Source organism: Dipteris shenzhenensis, chromosome 27 (assembly GCF_047967505.1).
Source record: "Dipteris shenzhenensis isolate YYH24624 ecotype China chromosome 27, Dip_SZ_1.0, whole genome shotgun sequence".
In the NCBI taxonomy this organism is placed as follows: domain Eukaryota; kingdom Viridiplantae; phylum Streptophyta; class Polypodiopsida; order Gleicheniales; family Dipteridaceae; genus Dipteris; species Dipteris shenzhenensis.
The window spans coordinates 18,442,747-18,458,308 of record NC_141622.1 but is presented as its reverse complement, the minus strand read 5'-3'; the positions used below and the strand labels follow the sequence as shown (position 1 = coordinate 18,458,308).

The following is a 15,562-nucleotide window of genomic DNA, read 5'->3' as shown; positions in this document are numbered from 1 at the left end:
CATGGTCTACTAATCAAATTGGTGTTATTAAGAAGACTAAAAAATATTTTCTCAAAGTGTCTAGGAGATGCTTTTGAAATTTGTTGTCTTTAAAATTTATTCAAACATTAACTTAAGAGCACAATATGGATTATTTGAGCTCTATTAAAAAGTATTTCAAAATGTGATGCCCAAATATTGCAAAAGCTTGCTATGGAGATGAAAAAAGTAGATAAATTCCATCATGTTGAGACCAATGAGGGAAATAAAGAGGTGCATGAGACTAATGAGCTTCAAATGGATAATATTAAAATTGGGGTGAGTATTTTCATCACTGAGTCAATGAGCTACAGGTGGATAATATTAAAATTGGGGTGACTATTTTCTTCACTGAGTCAATGAATATAGCTATGACAAGAGTTGACAAAATGTACTCACTATTTTGAATGCTTTTTAAAACGATACTACTTTGACAAGAAATAATTTATTGTAGCCAAATATTTCAAAAACTACATCATTAAGAGATAGTGATGAGTTTATTGATGATGATTTGCATGATGTAAGTTCAAAAGAAGATGTCCTAGCTAAAGGAGAGTTGAAGGGTAAGAAGGAGAGTAGAAAAATCCAAAGTGAGGAGAAAGACTTTTTTACTGAGACTCCTACACAATTCCAAATGGAATTATTAGCACAGGACTTAGGATAGTGAGAGGTACTCCATCTCCCCTAATCCGTTTATGTCAAATTTACATTCCTAGTGGCATGAGACAGATGATCTAAATTTAAAATACAAATTCACTTCGGATAGCTATTTGGAGGGAAAAGGCTCATTTGTATTGTCTATGAAGGGCCCTTCTGGGACTGCAATTCCTATCACTGAAGGTATCATTGCAACGTGGGATCCCATTTGGTAGGATATGAATCAAAAATTTAAGGAAATCTTGGTAAGGAATGAAATGTGGGGCGATTTACAAAATAATGTGTCTCTTTTGCTAGGATGGCGATCATAGGACTCAAGATTGGGATCTATCAAGGAGAGCTATAGGTTTGATGCATCCAACCACATTGCAATGAGGGCAAGCTTTATATTTTTTGGTCTTGTAGATGAATTACCTTTGATTGGAGCATTAGACAGATTGAACAGCTAATGTGGATGGGATATTTTGATTGTGCATGTTAAGATAGATGGTGATATCCAAGTTTACTCTTGAAAAGATGGAACCAGATAAATTTGAAGCTCTATAGTGCACTATGGTGTGGTGTTTGGTTTAAAGTATGTAATTGAAGCTTCATTTTTCTATAGCATGTTGTTTGGAGTAGTCCCTTAGCTTCAATGCCTACTTTGCATTTCATTGTGTAGGGGAGAATTGTCAAAGATGCAAATCTAAAAAGACATGGTGGATTGTCTTGGTATCTACTCACTCATTATATGTTGGCACGAATTCTATTCTCGGTATGTCCTGTTGTATATGCATTATATTTTGAATGCAAATAATGGAATTTCATCAATTTGAATGGAAAATTAGGATATGAAGCACATAAGAAACCGTGTTAAATCTTGTCTTTGGGTAAATTTCTTGCTTTTGAGAGGTTTCTCTATGAGTTCCATGAGAATGGCTTGCTTTCACATCACTTAGAAGATGATACAGAAGAGAGAAAGATGGCCACTACTCCTTTCCAGTGAGTCCTAGGGAGGTACAGGTGCAATCAGCTACATCAGTTAAAAGAAAAACTAAACAAACCTCAAGTGTGGATAGAGAGGTAGTGGATATGGGCAATCTCCAACCTAAGAGGAGAAGGGAGGTTTTATACTATTATAGGAAGGGGGAGATAATCACAAAAAGTACAATTGTTGGATCTACGATACTTTGCGCTGATGTTGTGGGATTGTTTGATGCATTGTGGAAGAGTTGTGGAAAAAAGAGACTCCATTACTTTTGCTTTTTGGTTTTTTTTAGAGGGACTCTATTATTTCGTTTGTAGGAGTCTCTTCATTGTTGGAAATAGTAGGTACCTAGACAATTGAAGGTTTATAGGCCTTGATGTTATACAGTTGCATGTTGTTATCTCTTGCTTTGATTTTGCCATGGTTAGAAGATGGCTCTAGATTTGTAGATTTTGGGTTGCAAGCCGAGTGCCACAAAATTTTACGAAGAAAGAGGAATACAATTTGAAGAAAAGTAATTTAATTTGAAAAGTAATGCATGAGTGAATTATTCTTGCAATTCCTCTTGTCTACATTTTGCAAGGAAGGGTTCCACCCCTATAAGCAAACTCGTATCTTGTAGTATGAAAAACTTTAAGGAAAACATTGCACTTAATGCATCAATTAAGCCAGTGACCACTCATCAGGCACAATCGAACAATCATCAAGGAAAGTTTAGTCAAGCAAGTTGAAGCAAAAAACCAAATATCTATTCAGATCTATGCCGTGGTGTATCCGCCAACCATGAGTAGCAAAAGAACCTATGAAAAAAGCAAAATAGGGATTATGCCACTCTACCATGATCACTTCCATGCTACAAATAAGGGAATACATAGTCGTTTTAGGGTACTTTTAGGGTTCATTCCCAACCACTAAAAAGAGAGCCAATGCTATCTATTTGTATTCATAAAATCTTTATGAACATTATCATGTTCAATATAAGGATAGGAACCAGCTCACTAGGTAGTCTTAAACAAATATAAATACTATTCAAATTTTAACCTTATGCAAAAGCTTTTTTTTAAACACAAAGTAAAACTTGATTATACATATAGATGGGAATTAGGTCACCATTGTAAGTATGTATTTAGTAATTAAGTTGAAAATATTCCCTTAGAAAAGGGTCATAGCTCAATCAACATAGTACCCATATTATATATCCAAAATTTACAAGATCTCATTCATACCATTAGAATGTTTTCATCACTTGTCATAAGTACTAACCTCAATTGGCATTATGTATTTGGGTCAGAATAGTTTTTAGTATAGGATATAATGGAGCAATACATTTATGTAATATCTAGTGATCATAGTTTCTAATATAGGATAAAATGGAGCATAGAGTAATGTTGTCATTCAAAAATGATAATATACCTTCTTTGACCATATACAAGTATCATGCATTCATAAAAAAAGTTAGTCATAAACTGCAATATAATGTACCCATAATGCATGTACATTAAATCTTCACATGTTAGAATGTGAGAAAGGGAATAATTTAACTATGAAATCAGGGATCAATGTAGGAAATGGTCTTCTATGCACACATGTATGCTAAGGGTCCATCTAATACAATATTGGAAATTGATGTGAGTATAAGTGTATGCATCCATCGGTGATGTATACGAGTGTATGCATCCATTTGTGATGTATATTGTTGTACTAATCCATGGTGCTTTACAGCTTGAGTTGTTTGTAGGGCAATTAGTCACAACAATGTTGTATTTTTTAAAAGAAATATGCCATAAAAATTTCATGCTGCAAAAGACACACAAAAAAATGCCATTTGTAGCATTAATCCAAGCGTTTCCTACAAGCAATCTCCATCCCTCCCTTTCCTGCTTACTCTTTCAGCCACCTCCACCCTCTTGTTGCCCTTCAAGACTACCTCTTGCCTCCTCGCTTCCTCACCTCCTCACCTCCTTGCTTCTTTGCCTTCTCACCTCCTTGCATCATGCTTGTTGCTAGCAATTCCAAGGCCATCCCTCCCCTCATTGGCTAGCTCCTCTACTCCTCACGTCATCCTTCCCCTCATTTTGGTGTCTCCAATGAATAGCTTGGGGGTCTTGTTTTTGGAGGGGGGAAGCATAAGAATGGCAGCACGTTAATGCGCTGTCATTTTTCGTGCTTTTGCCACCCAAAAACAAGACCTGCAAAGCCCTTGCTTAAGCTTGAATGAGCCTCTTGATTTTGGGCGTGTTAAGCCATTTTTGACCATTATACCCCCAAAATCAAGAGGCTCATTCAAGCTTAAGCAAGGGCTTTGCAAGCATTGCAAGTCCAGTAAATGAAATCAATCAGATTAGGAATCGGCAAACTCGATTTGGGAATGGTAAGAAATACTGTCTTTGAATAATGCCTTGGATCATGGGATGGGGTCCCATGAACCTGCTGCCTATGATGACGAATGGTTGTGCCCTCGACTAAAGGTGACGTGTGTAGTAGTAACAGGATAGCCCTCATGGAATCTCTAAGGGGTCTTGATTTTGGCCATGATTTGCACATTCTAGCACTTGAGCCATACATCAATTTCCAACACTTGAGGCATATTTCCAACTGCAATCCAAGCATCAAGCAATCTCATATTCAATATCCAGAGACATCATGAGGAGTAGAGCCTCTTTTTGGTAGTCTCACTAGCAATATGTATTGAAAAAAAAATGTATTCAATTATTATATTCTTCCTTGCTATATGAATGCTCTTAATGCATCCAAATTGTAGAACTACTTCAATACTACTTCTTAGTTATATTGTATAATAACCTCCATATGTATGCTCGTGAGACAATAAAAAAGAGACCTGGTAACCCAAAAATGATAGCGCATTGATGCGTTGCCATTTTTGGGATACCAGGCCTCTTTTTTAATGTCTCACGAACATAAGAACAAGCACTTGTGTTCCTTACCTTTCTTTCCAATGGGGGTCTTGATTTTGGGGGGTGTATGCCAAAAATTGATAAACAACATTATTTGATGCATATAGTTTTATTAAATAGATAAAATAAGCATGAAAACCTCTAAATTGGCTCTTGCCATTCAATTTGATGTATGACATGACCCCATTTAGATTTGTAATTCCAAAGATACGGGGTCTTACTTTTAGGGCTTGAATGCCTGAAATAGGCAGCACGTCAACGTGCTGCCTATTTCATACATTTAGGCCTCAAAAGTAGGACCCCATGTAGGACCAAATGAGGTCGTACTTTTGAGGCCTAAATGCATGAAATAGGCAGCACGTTAACAAGCTACCTATTTCAGGAATTCAAGCCCTAAAAGTAGGACCCCGTATCTTTGGACTTATAAATCCCAATGGGATCATGTCCTATATCAAATCGAACGGCAAGAGCCAATTTAGATGGTTTTCATGCCTATTTTCTCCATCAATCAAAACTATATGCATGAATATATACATCAAGATATGCATCAATATATACATATGTATGTATGTATGTATGTATGTATATATATATATATATATACACACACACATATATATATATATATATAGATACATACATACATACATACATATGTGTGTGTGTGTATACACACACACACACACACACACACACACACACACATATATACAGATATAGATATATATGTATGTATATACATACATATATACATACTTACATACATACAGCAAAATTAGGACCCCATTGGTTGCCTATTTCCTCCCTATTTCATGCATTTACAAATGGTATCAAATCACCGCCCTTAAATCCCAAAGTTCGCCTAAGAACAATAATTTTAAGACCCTCCAGGCGTAGCTCGTTGGCGAGCTATGCAAAGAGGGGGCATGTATTTTCCATCTCTTTTCCTCTTATGTAGTAGGCCATCGCTACTTTAATAGAAGTAGCTTGATTCTGGGGAATAAGTCTCTCAAGACACATCTTTGGCATAGATCCACGGCAATGAGAGAGTGGTAGACATGCAAAAAGCATCAAAACCAAAGATCAAATGCATCTTTTTTTAAACCTATTTCTACATAGCTCACCGGCGAGCTATGTCTGAGGGTGTCTTATAAAAAGATCGTCAAATCTCCAGACTCTACTTCCACATGATGCAGAACCATTGAAATTGAGCGACTGACCTTTTATCTGCTCATGGTGACTTGCTCCACAGAAAAAGGCTTACTCACGACTAACATTTTATACCCCCACTCAACATAGCTCAATGGTGAGCTATGCTATGTGAGGAGGAAATCTTTAGCTCATGGTTAGATTGGAAGGTTGCAAACGTGAATTATAATGGAAAGGATGTCCTTCGTCCAACAATATGTCTCGTGAAGGGAGCGGATTTGCAATGATGGAAAGTAGACAAGTGACGAGGGGGCTTCGATGGAGGTAGAGCAATGGAGGATATTGGACAAGAGAGTGGAAGAAAGCATGATATCGTTGAAGAGAGCTTGTCGGAGGTGGAGGCGCATGGATATCGTAGAAGAGAGCAGAAGTGAGGGTTAGGTCAATCGAGAGGGCATGCAAGAGAGATAAGGAGACATGGTTTTTGCGATGGGTAGCATAAGTGAAAGAGAGACGGAATTCACTATGACCGATGGCGTTACCCCTCCGATGGCCAAAAAATGGCATTAGCTCTCCGATGGCCAAAAAATGGCATTAGCTCTTTGACGGCTAGAAAATGGCATTAGTTAAATCTCCTGCAAGATAGAACGATGATAGTTAAAGCTCCTACAAGAGACAAGCAGTAGTCGTCAATGCTCTCGTGGAGGCTTCCATTCATCCATTTATGCAAGGCGCCCATAAGCAAAGGATGCAACCACAATTTATGAATTTGGGATCAAGTATCAACATTTTCTAGTAGTCATGTTCACTAAAATGCTGCACTTTTGTTAATATTCCATGCTAAAATCACGAATCATTGAGGTACTTTGGCTTTTGAGAAGACTTTGCATTATCTGTACAAACTAGATTGAGCTAGCTTGAGGGGAAGTTGACATAGTAAGCTTAAGAGCCTAATATGCAGCCTGTTTCGTCGCTTCATATGGACATACAAATTTCTCTACAAAATTTCTCTACAAATAATCGACAACGTAGGTTTAGTAATTGACGCTAATGCTACCTCTTTTCCATTGATGCTATGGGAAATCCTTCGGGAAGACCAACTACAAGGATTAGTAATTAGGTAGGTTCAACCATCACAGAAATGCATTTGAACATTGCTGCTCTGGGAGATCCTTCTGTGACCTTCCTGTGCTCCTCCACTACCATCGTCAAACTATAAAATCACATTACTTGCAACTTGCAAGCTACAAACTACAAAATCACATTACCTGCAACCAAGCTCGCTAGAAAGGACGGTTACCGAAAGCCATGACAAGGGATACACCAGGATTTGTTGTGGGTGCAGAGATGATGATCAAGTGAGCATCTTTTTCTTGCAAGCAAAAGCTTCATAAGCAAAGCAAGTGTTGGACCAAAGACAAGCATGGAGTGTTTTGTTGCTGAGAATTCCAATCCATGCAGTCGCTAAATGATGTAAAGCTTAGATTCTTGCAGCTTCGGTTAACTTAAGCACTCCCGAGATGCAGCTTGTTTTTGTATCCCACCCAATCGAGCACTCTACCGTTCATTAGCAGATTCTACACGGGACCTTGAAAGTAGAACTACTCTTCATTTGTGGGCATCTAGGTGGTAAAATCCAAAGGGCCGTTGCATTGCTTTTTTTAATGATGTTGGAAAACGTCTGCACCTTTGGAGGTGAGAGGATGCAGTCATGAAACCAGCACTTTAGACCATCAACGATAGGCATTGGATAAACTACAAGGGAAAATGGGAAAACGATATGCATGAGATCGTATATGCACTGACCCAAAGTCCGAGATTGATGCTCAGCCAAGACAACTGATTGTATTAACAACTACATTCGAACTAAAATTATCAAACCTAGTAAGCTCAGCCAAGACGTAAACCACAATGACAGTTGAACTGATTGCTATTTTGGACAAGCGTTCACTGCACTAGCAAAGGTAACGCGCACTGCACGCCAACTTCCCTTCCTTTCTCGATACCCTTTCTAGTCTGCTAGATAATGTCGAGCAAGCACTGCATCTGAGATAGTGAGAGAGATAGAGGGGAGGAAAGATAGAGAAGGGGGGAGATAGGGGAGCATAAAAAGAGTGAGAGATAGGGAGATAGCTAATATATAGAGAGAAGGAGAGATTATTGCATGAGAGAGAGAGGGGGGGGGATATAGGGAAAGTGCAGTAGAGAGGGGAGGGGGGATGTAGGGAAAGTGCAGTAGAGATCATTGCAAGAGTGAGAGCATAAGAGAGGGAAAGTGCATTAGAGAGAGGGGGGGGGATATAGGCAAAGTGCAATAGAGAGAGAGAGAGGAAGGGATAGTGAGAGCATGAGATAGGGTAATAGATAGGGGAAGAGAGGGAGAGCGTGGAGCAAAGAGAGAGAGAGAGACAGAGAGAGAGAGAGAGAGCACAACAAAAGGGTAAGTAGTCAAGGTTAGGGTTAGGGTTAGTCATGGCTAGGGTTTTGCCACGGCTAGGTTTGGTTGTTTCTTATTTTCTTATTCCTCTTTGAGTATCCGTGAATACTCTACTCCTACTTTTGTTAAGGCAACTCCTTTTTCAGACACCACAATTTACAAACTCCTTGAGCTCGTTGCTCCACTCTTCCATTATCGCTATGGAACATATTCGGTTTGTGTTTGGCAACAAGGACTTGTTTGTAGAGGTTGGAGAAGAAACCCATACAAAAGTGTCTAAGAGTGTAATATGCTTAGCATTTTCTTTGATAGTGGGTAGTGTAAAGGTTGCTCACAACATTACTCAACCAAGTAGTTATCCTCTTTTGATACCATGTGAGGAGATAAAATTTCATGATTCAAAGTGCTTTGTTGTAGAGCATTCTTTGTCCTTGCAAGTACAAGTGGAAGGTGAAAAGGATGTGGGTCGTGGTAAACAAAAGATTTATGAATTGGATGATGATTCCGATCATGAGGTGAAGGTCGATTTTCAGAAGTCTAGGTTCCCAAATGTCATACATTTGGAAAAAAACCAGGATGGCATGTTGGATGCTCCAGTTCTACATTTGGAGACTTTGATTAAGAGATTGCCATTATAGAACAAGTTATGAAAGTTAGTGCAAAGGATAGGAAAGATAGAGCATGTGCCGAAACTTCCGCCTCTCTACGATGATGATTGTATTTTTGAGTTGCCTCCCATAGATGCAAATACTGGATCTATAACTGGAATGGAGTAGAGCAAAGATGGTCATCCATGGATATAAGATGACCAGTATATCTAGATTCAATGGAGATGTGAGATTATCAAATTGTGGAGGCGCATTTGTTTGTGACAATGTAGAATGTATTTTTCTGAAGTTGAGGCAGAGACAGAATACAATACATTGGAAAGGAAGATTGAATATTCCTTGCCATGAGCGTTGGGTGAAAAGGGAACATGTTTTCATTGCAACCAAATGCCACTACATGAATCCAAATGTGCATCTAGGATATATTACGTTATTCCATCTGATGTAAGGTACACAAGGTATATTGTCCATCTAGGTAGCCATAGTCATGAAGTTCAAAAGGGAGAATGCATAGAGCATGTCAACATCGTGAGAAACTTGGTGGAGGATTATGTTGAAAAGATCCCTAGAGCAGGACAAAAAAGGGTTGAGAAAGAGGTGGCTAGGGATATAATATTGAATAGCATAATATCTGCAGGTGACAATGCCAAAGTTGATGGACAATGGGAACTTTGGTGAGTTGCTGTCACATTTGGAGCCCTTGACGAATCAAAGGAGGTATGTGGGTTGTTGATCTCATTGCAATATTTTATTATCAATGTCTGATGGGAAAAAATTGATAGCAGTTTCCTTTGTGTAGACTTCGGAGATGGATAAAGACATTCAAAGTGGCTGCAAATCCAGCGAATGATTCAATTAATTGTATCTTGAAACTGAAAGCAAAGTGTCACTATGAATACTTTGATTCTTCCCTATTTCCTAGACAACTAATGGATACTACCAATGAGAGATGTTGCATTTTTAAAATGTCTACTACCGAACTGGGATCGGGTGTTGATTTGGCGAGGAGGATGCAAAAAGAAGGAGATTTGCAACATTCGTGGGTGTGCTTTGATCATGTGTGAAGGGTGCGTGGTTGGTCTACAATGGTAGCACATGTGTATGACCCTAGATATGCAAATTGAGTGCCCTCCTTCAATTCATTTTAATATAAACTATTTTGATGATGTTAAATTACTTTTTGTTTTTATAGTATACAAAGTCTGCAGACAATAGCCATTTGTGAAATGAATGTAGAAGATGCAATAGCGTAGATAAAATTTTGGGAGACATTAAATATTGTGATGAGAAACCATGGTGTGATGGAAGTTCAATTCCATGGCTTCATGGCGGATGAGGCCATGGCAAACTGGAATGCGATTCGGCAAGTTTATGGAAAAGATCAATGTACACCACTTGTGGGAAAGGAAAGAAGTTGCTTGTTTCATTTTAAAGATACTTTGATAAAGCATACTAGACGATGCATAGTGGTAGAACAAAGACATAGGCATATAGAACTATGCGAGTCATGGCAAAATGCAGAGCATGAAGAGGATGCAAAGACAAAATACAGTATTGTCAAAGCCTTTTGGCGAACTAGTGCTGCATATCCCCAACAGTTGCCTGCCTTGGATAGCTAGCTATCATGGTGGCATGTCAGATATTCTCATTGGGGATCATATATGAATGCTGTAAGTATCAACTCATGTACTACATATCTTGAATATTTGTAAGATTTGCTTGGTTTGAAAAGAGTTTCCATGAAAATGCTTCTTTGACTAGAGATGGGTTTTTGTTTTTTTGTAGACCTTGGGAGAAGAGGAGCATGCAATCATGCCTACTATAAACATGTCAAATCCAAACATGGGAGTTGGTTGGCTGCTATGTCAAACTGTGCTCAGATCTGTGCTCAGATAGGACTACACGAAGCTTGTGTTGCTGATATGGTTGGTTCAATTCTACAAAGTGCCCGTCACGCATCTTACATAAAGGGTAAGCACATGGGGATGGGTCCGAGCTTATAGAATTTTGTAATACGGGTGGTGTCTAGAAAACCTAATGTGATTCGAGAACAATGATTTGTGAATATTGTTCATGATGTTGTAGACGAAGCTTTCTTGGGTACCAAAAACAAAGGCTTGGATGGGGATGAGATAACTATGGGGAGAAAAAGACCTATCAAAGACTAGCTTAAGGCTTCTCCGAATGTGTCACATAGACCAGACATTGAGTATGTAAACGTGGAAAGGAGAATGGAAGAATAGGCATCCTCAAAGATCTACATTGCTAGTTCAATCTGTGATGGAAAAGCAGATTCACAAAACATTTTGGGCAATTAGGCACATTTTGAGTGGTAGTAAAGTCATATGCATGGGTACAAGCAATGGCAAGAAAAAGTGTGGGAAGGCTGTCACCTTGGGTAAGGCAATGGAGAACATTGTGGCCCCGGGATTCTTTGGAAGGCGAGCTTATAGTGGGGGTGAGACAATGCAATTCATATGGTTTTGTCCTGATGATGTGACTCATGTGGCATCTAAACAAGAACATTATGAATGCACTAATCTGTATATGAATGGAGACGATCGGAGTTGATACGCCGAAGTCTCAAAAAGTACTTCAGGGTAGCACCTTTTACAAAGAGCAAAGGTTTAGAGCCTCCTAAAGCTGGTAAGCCCCGTCGGTAAGCCCTAGTATCAACTGAACAACTAGGTAAAAACAACTCGACTTTTATTCGATAACTCATTAGGGGATTGGGAAATACCTTGCAAGCGCTATCCGTGGCAAACCAGTGGGTTGAATTACTTCGTTGGCTTTATGGCACTGGCAACGGAGAAGAAGAAAGGGTGCTGTTTTATGCAAAAAGACTTTCTATAGCTAGAGATCCCTTTAGAAGGTAAGGATTAAAGTTGGAAGAGTAAGGCACCTCCCACCCACACGCTCAAAGTCTTCCGCCCACTCCCCTCCCTCACAATGCTTTTTCTTTCTTTCTACCACGGAAACATAAATTTCGTATATAGAATGGCTTGCTTTACCAAGAAGCCTGTTCTCATTCTCAGGAAGTTCAAATCCTCTTCAGTGCCACATCGTTTCATTGACTCGGAAGAAAGCCGGCATGTGTGCCTGCCTACCATTCAACTAACAAGGATGAAAATGCTACATTGTTTCATTTAATAAGAAGAAATCAACGAGTCCTAATGTAGTGGGATTATTTGGGTTGTTACAACCTTTAGTAAATGGTTTGGAATTAATTCTAAAGGAACCCATTTCACCTTCAAGTGCTAATTTATTTCTTTCAAGAACCCTTTTTTGGTAGCTATTTGTTCCAATTGCTCCTCGTGATGCTACGAAACCTCGGTAATTAGGATCTTAGGATGCAACCATACCTATGATGCAAGGAATAATTGACTCACATCATGACATTCCGTCCACCCGCAGTGCCACTGCAGCAATGGCCAGTTGACAATGGAGCTAACATGAGTCAAGAGGAGGTGGATGCATTGAATAAAGGAGGGTACATGTTGCAGGTCCACGATGTGCAAGCCAGTACTATGGTGATGGATAGTCTTCCCGACATAGTTGACCCTGCAATAAGGGGAATAAGAAGACAAAGAAGAATGATTTCTACAGTGGCAAATGACAGGATCAAGAAGGCAATTGATTTGAAAGTAGTGGTCATGCATGAGCAAGTCATTAACCAGAATAGAAAGCTTGTCTTTCATATTGAAAGCTATGCAACATCTCCTTTTAGAAGTATTGACAATGTGAATATTAGTGATACTCCACAATGCACGTGTGCGAACTTTGTCAAGAGGTTTGAGAAAGGGAAGTTTACAGCTTGCAATCATATGTATTTTGTTTACATAGTGGTCTTGGATCTCGACATAAACCATAATATGTGTATCCATCAACCACAACTCTCTCCTATGGAACTCTTCCAGATTTTGTCTCGTTCGAGAAATCACAAGTTGGTTGGGCTTTTGCGGTGGGAAGTTGGTGAATCAGATTTTTGGCGTGGAGATAGTTTGATCCATTTTTCTATTGCTACATTTTGTTTGTTCAAGTGATAGAAAACATTGCAATGTGAAATTTTGGGATGTTGCCATCACATCTATAGAAGCTCTTGGCTCTAAAAATATGATGCAATTTTGTTCATGTTCGAAGTCTCCTTTCAAATATGTTTTGACAGTAATCATTTTTTTGGTCTTAGGAGAGCATGGTTTTATGAGGTTTAGAATTTGCCTTTGCAAGTGTATTGGTTTTGACATTTGTGCTCTAGTTCGGAAATAATTATTGTGGAGTCACAACAAACATTTATGAAATCCTACTATTTGTTGAGCCGAAGAGCTAAAGAGTGAGCAAGGGTAGATTATATTTGGGATGAATATATAGCTAGCCACTACCTATATGTTTATAGGGTTCAAAACTAGCAAAACTCACAAGAAACAAATTCGCAAAATGCCACGGCCCATTCCACAGCCACTAGGTAACACGCATGGCATCCCAACTCTGTGATCACAATAAGTCATAACCCGAGGACGGGTAACAAAATGGATCCGGGAGTATGTTGTCTCTATGCGAACATGGACTTAGGTAGCACAGAATGTGTGTGTAGAGTAGCATCAAAGCTTCACTTGTACTTGCATAAGGCTAAGAATCCCTCTTAGGAATCCAACTTGCATGTTCTACATGCAAGTTCTACATACGATTCCTACATGCAGTTTCAACATGCAACTCCTACATGCAGTTTCTACATGCAACTCTTACATGCAAGTCCTACATGCAATTCCTACATGCATGTCCTACATGTGAGTTTTATATGCAACTCCTACATGCAACATGCAACTTGCAACTCCTACATGCAACTTCTAGATGCAAGTTCTACATGTAGAGAGAGAAGCTCTCCAACTTGTATAAATACCCCATAATGGAATGAAGCCCACACTCTTTGGGGCATTGTGTTGAGTTCTACTTTGGTATTCCAAGCAATTCTCTCCAAGTTCCATGCTTCCTTGCTATCCACGTCCAAAAGCATGTTCTAACCTTGCAACTCCCCCCCCTCCTCCTCCTCCCTCCTCCTCCTCCCTTCTCCCTCGTCCTCCTCCCTCATCCTCCTCCCTTCTCCACCCTCTCCTCCTCCCTTCTCCTCCCTCCTCCACCCTCTCCTCCTCCTCCCTTCTCCTCCTCCCTCCTCTCTCTCCTTTCCCCCATGCTCTTACAAATTCTTCCTATCCCACTCCAATGCTCTCCCTAAACCCTTAATCCCTCATCCCTTGACCTCCATGATCTACAAGGGAGATGAGTTCTCCACCATGTACTCTATCCTAAACCTTGGATCCTCCTTCTAACCCTTAAACCCCTTTTGAACCTTGGAACCACCTCTTCTAAACCGTGGAACCTCCTTCTGAAGCCTAAACCTCCTTCTAACCCTGAAAATCCTCCTAAACCCTTCAACCCCCAATGAAGGCAAAAGTCTTCATTACTCCAATCATGATGATGCATGTCCCTTTCAAACATGCATGCACTATGTTTGCTTACCACACTTAAGCCTATGTCTCTCACCGAAATATGACTCGAGGTCCTAAGCTACACTTATACTACAAACGACAACACCAAAATATCTGTAGGTGACAAAAAGCCTTGGAACCCTGCATACTGAGAATACCCCTCTTCTTGCAAAAGCCATGGGAAAGAGCGAACAATGGTTTGGTGGGACTCTTCATCTCTTTTGTATATTGTTTATTTTTGGATGGAAATATATCATTGTGGATTCTATATCTTTCTTGGAGCATGATCTATTTAATGGCTTGCACACACACTCATGGTTGTGAAGTACACATAATAAATAAGTTTTGATTCCATAGTGAAACATTGTCATGTGTATTCTTGGCGACGCTCTATTAGTCTTCTGTAGTGGGATACCCTCTGTTGGGATTTCGTTTCTAACATTCAATATTGGGGAGGATTGCAAAAATTGAATGAAGGAGAGACTCCTATTGCTCAATTGACTTCTTTTTCCAAAGCTATGGCTTGCACTCTAGTGATAACGGTGTAGGTGTAGGCTTGAAATAGTTCTCGGATCATCCATTGTAAATTGCAACCATCATTGTAAGCACAGATGCATTCATGAAGCTTCATAATGACAATTTTCGTATGAGTGTTACAAGATCCATAGTCAATAATCACCTTTGTCCATATTTCTTTCATTTAATGCACTGAAAATGATTATGTGCTAATCTCCACAAGTATTAGTGTGACCATCGGAATCACTTTGCAGACAGAGCTCAAAATCATGTTCTTTATCCCATAAGGGAGGCCACAAAGGAATTGCTTGAGGCTACTTTGATGGATGCAAGTCGTGCTTGTTCTATGCCAAGGGCACACTGTGGGATTAGGAGACTTCATACGTATGCAGATATTCGTGCTCAGAGTGTTCCCACTATGACTCGGAGGGTTGAGGGTTGCTGGAAAATATACAGCAGTAGGCTGAGTAGTTTCATCAAAATAGAAGACAAGAAGTCCACCAAGTGATTGTTGTCCCGATGGTCGCCTATGCTCATCTCCATGATCTCTTTGGATCTCGAATTATAAACCATTGAAGGCATTTCCAAAAGAGGATCTAGGGATTTGATGTTGGGAATTATAGGTCACCCCCCATCTATGGGAAATTGTACATTACCTCCCCATTTGTGAGCCCCCAAAGGGTAGCATTGTGGCTACCATGTGGGTAGTAGTTAGAGAAAGCAAAACACAAGAGGCGTACCTAGTAGAGAAGGCACCTCCTAGAGGCATTTTGTTTGCAACAAAATGATTTAGAGCCTGCTACCTCTAGGTT

General features: G+C 39.6%; 1 pseudogene; it reads right to left on the bottom strand.

Moving 5' to 3' along the window:
- The window catches only part of LOC147883976 (ubiquitin-ribosomal protein eL40 fusion protein pseudogene), a 40,970-nt pseudogene that overhangs the window by 1,410 nt on the left and 23,998 nt on the right, over window positions 1-15,562 (bottom strand).